The 4,353-nt window shown below is 41.3% G+C and overlaps 1 non-coding gene across 1 annotated transcript; it reads right to left on the bottom strand.

Moving 5' to 3' along the window:
• Nucleotides 1–4,031: 4,031 nt before the first annotated feature.
• On the bottom strand, nt 4,032–4,138 carry LOC136506256 (small nucleolar RNA R71). The gene has a single exon (XR_010771480.1). It is a non-coding gene; the product is annotated as a small nucleolar RNA R71 (small nucleolar RNA).
• Nucleotides 4,139–4,353: the final 215 nt, after the last annotated feature.

Below are 4,353 nucleotides of genomic sequence, written 5' to 3'. Positions count from 1 at the left end.
CCTGAGCACACCTAGGCAATCGTCAGGGTAACAACAGCTCGGTGTCGAACATCGTGAAAAGCCACCTCCCAAGCATGCGCAGAGACATCCTAGAGGTGGGCATCCAACACAACGCCTTGGACATTTAGGGCATCGGCCGCATTGGTTGCCACCAACTGGAGTGCCTCTAGTTGCTCTATCAGGGCTACAATGGGAAGAAAGAGATCTTCGGGAGAAGACCAAGGAAAAAGAGTAATAATCAGATACAAAGTTATCTCGAAGAGCTTACCCACAACTTTGGCATGAGACACCGCTAGTTGTGACCGGACGGCATTGGTCTCCCCCTCCGCGGTGGCAAGGGTAGCCTAGGAGGCATTCAAGGCAAACTCCAGATGACCGTTCTCATGAGTTGCCTCCGAGTAGCAGTCCATCTCCACATTCCGCTCGTGGATATAGCGGCGAGCATCATCTCCATTATAGGAGTCAGAGGAGTCATTAGAAGATCCTATCGATGCCGTTGATTTAGTATCTTGAGCGACTCTAGAGGGCCCCACCACATGATGATGGGCACTAGCATGGGATATGGCTCTGTAGGTTAGAAGAAGTTAGTCAAGATGATCATTGAAAAGAACAAAGGTGCAAATAGGATCTGACTTACCCTATACGACAAATGCATTGGTGCATGGGGAGCTCTTCCTCTAGAATATCATCAGGCAGGGCACTTGCCATCGGCCATGGTTTTGGGAGAAAAGGAAGGGTGGTTTAGGTTAGGAAAGAGAAGTTGCACGGCAACAAGAGCGAAAGCAGAGCAAATATGATCCTTTGGCTATACTGTGGGATATATATTTATAGCCAAAAGTGTGACACCGATGGATTTTCATGAGCAACGCAGATTTAATGTTAGTAAATAGAAGGCAAAAGGTCATCTCGAAGATCAAGGAAACCACATGTGGTCTAATGAGAATGTGGCAGTTGCAGGAGCAACGGATTTGAAGATTTTTATTCATCAAGATTGATTACAAATCCATTCAAATCTAGATGTGGACGTAAAGCATTATCCGCTGCAATTTTGTGCTTTCATGCACGTCCGTAAACAGGCCCTAGAGACTAACCGACTAAAGATCGGTGGATTAGCTAAGCTTGAAAGGGACCAATCCAAGGAGCCGATCACTGATGCAGCGGTCAACAATGATAGAGGAATTGGTGTGCAGACATGATAGACTCAAGGAATAACAAGAGATCGGCTAAACACGAGTCAGAAAAGAGAGAAGGATGGCTCAAGAGGTCAAGAAGATGATCACCATCAGATAACCGGACATCACGATCTTTGATAAAATCCTTGGTCAAGAAATGACAATAGAATAAATTTGCAAGAAGTTGGCATGAGATTAGAGTAGATGTTTGGGTACAACACGTGCAAACGGCCATAGGAAGTAATGTTGGAATAAAATCATTTTTATCCCAAAATTGGGGGGCATGTGTTGACACCAAAATGTGGTTCGATGGAAAATCTCCAAGGATAGGAAATTATCAAGGAAAGCCAAAATATTTAAGCAAGTTGGCTAACCAAATGGCCAGCAGGATCATGACAACATCATCATTAGAAGGGGATGGACCCTATTGGCAGGATCAAACCTATTGGCAGGATCAACGAGGCACGAAGCAAGAAGACACATTCGGATTCCACAGAAAGGAAAGATTGGAGTCCAATTTATCTTAAATTAAGGAGTTTTTCTTTCTTTGTAACTGGTCTTATTTGACCAGGACTCATAGTCTGGCCTTAGGTTTAAATATTGAACCCTGGCCATTGTAATGAACATCTCCAATGATCAACACAAACTAGTACCTTTACTTTTTGGCTCACACCACCCCTTAGGAATAGGAGTAGAGTAGATTTTGACGAGTAGGGATGCATTGGTTAGGTCTAACCTATGATTTGTCTATGAGTATCTGTCATGACTTATACCTTGTTTGTAAGGCTGTATCGGTGTTGACGGTAGTTATCATTCATTATAAACTTCAATATAACTTGAAATAATGCATGAAAATGATCACCAACATAGATTTAGGGTTTAAACTGATAATTTTCCTGAGTTTTGGTGAATCTATGTTTTTAGCAGTGTTATTTTAGAAAAATGTCAAGGGGGATCAAAACATCAAATTAAATCGCGCTTATCCATGGTGAAAATTACTCTAGAAGGTTCTAGAGGACTTGGGAAAACACCAAACCAAAGCGGAGGCCGAGGTGCTGACATGTGGGGCTGGCTAGCCCCACCTGTAAGCCGCTTGGCCCCTTGGGCCCCACATGTCAGCCCCTCCTTCGAATGTCGGTTTTCCACCGCCTCCTAGGTTGCATCTACACTGTCATTTAAGTCGGTTTGATCCAAGGGCTCACGTTAGATGGTCCGGCCTATATACCTAGCCCCTGCCCCCCTATAGAGGACACTGCCATAGGTGAAGATCAGACCAAAAATTAGGGTTTCTAGAGAGAAGAGAATAGAGCTCCAATTATTCAAGTTTCTAGTATAGGCTAGATAGCAAGGTTCAAGTAGAGTGTGGGCTATTGCTTAGGATTCTGGATCTGCCATCTAGAGACTGGTATAGCCATTGTATCTCTAAATTTATGACTTTGTGCTTCTTCAATATGATGTTGCTATTTATTATGTTTCTTGTTTGCTCTAGTTATATGCTTGATATAGTTATGATTGATGATGAATTTATGCATATGTTCGCAAAGCTCTTAGCTTAGTACTTGAGTGAGTTAAGTGGTCAACACTATGTAAGCATGGTGCTTAGATATTGTTTGCCTACTAATGCATTCTACACTCTGGGTCATGTGGTAGATCACAGATGTGACACTCCTGTTGAGTCCTTTGTAGTCCACTCCTAGTTTGTAGAGCAAGTAGAACACGGTTGCAAAGGTAGACAAGCTTTGTTCTTGATCTTCCTGAGTAATGTTCCTTATGCATAGATCCAAAGTTAGTTGTACTATAGATGAGAGTGTATATACTTAGGTGTATGAAAGACTTAGTAAATAAGGAATGACTTAGGAATCTTTTGCTCTTAACGAATCTCCTGTTTAGCCATACTATATTTTATGAGTCTCTATTTCTATCTCTGGAATACCATTATTACCTTACACTTATCATTTATTTATCCATTAACTTACGCGTGCCATAGCATGAGAGTGATTTTATCATAAGTATATATTTGTCAATATCTCAATGCCAACACAACTCCATAGCTCCTCCCCGTGGATAAAATATAAATAATGATACCTGGTATACTCCTGGGTGAAATGCTATAATTGTATATTATCTATGTGCTTGCGGATACTTTAATATATATATATATAATTTTCCTCTAAGTTTTCAAGTGTCATTTATAATTACCAACGACGCATTTCTAGCATCATGCTAGGGACGACAACTTAGTAAAGAGTGATGCTAAGAAATGTCAACAAGCATTTCTGGCGCCGTTACTGGGGAGCGTCACATGGCTAAGAGAATTGACCAAATAAATACTTATTGATGAAATCATAACCTATGCTTTAGCAGGCTTACCCTTGTTTGTCTTTGTTCATATCTTATATAGGGTATTGCAGGACTGGTTGTGATTCACCAACAACTTCCAATCAGAATCAAATCAACCTAATTAAGAGGAAGCTCAACACTAGTTTCTGAGCTATGGCTGAGAAGACTCTATGTGAGATCTCTGCTCCAAGCACCAAGAACATTCGCACTGGACCAACACTCAGAACTACCAACCTTGAGTTTGAGCTCAAGCCAAGCCTCTCAGTATGGTGCAAGCTACCCCATTTAGTGGAAAGGCACATGAAGATGTTAGTGCTCATCTTTAGAATTTTCTGAAGATAAGTAGCACAGTCGTCATCAAGGACGTTCCTCAAGACATCATACTACTCCGCCAGTTTCCATTCTCACTAGTGGGAAGAGCGAAGTAGTGGTTCTACATCAACAAAGATCACATCAACACATGGGGAAAGTGTTCAAAGGCCTTTCTAGAAAAAATTCTATCTTGTAGGCAAGACAAATGCCTTAAGAGGAAAGATTTCCAATTTTGAACAATAGAAGGGAGAAACTATTCTAGAAGCATGGGAACATTTTTAAGAATACATTTTAAATTGTCCTCATCATGGGATGGAAGATTGGTTGCTCATGCAAGGCTTTTACCTTAGATTAACTTAGAAAGTCATGAACAACTAGATGCAACTGCCTGGAGGATCATTTATGTCACTCACCCTTGGAAAAATTGAAACTCTTATGGAAAAGATAGCCTCTAATCAAGGCTGGTCTCAATGGAATATTCAAGCATGCAATAAGAGCGAAGAAGTACCAGAAGAGGTGTGTGCAATGT

The sequence above is a fragment of the Miscanthus floridulus genome, chromosome 14 (genome assembly GCF_019320115.1).
Source record: "Miscanthus floridulus cultivar M001 chromosome 14, ASM1932011v1, whole genome shotgun sequence".
Lineage (NCBI taxonomy): Eukaryota > Viridiplantae > Streptophyta > Magnoliopsida > Poales > Poaceae > Miscanthus > Miscanthus floridulus.
This window is presented reverse-complemented; position numbering and strand designations above follow the sequence as displayed.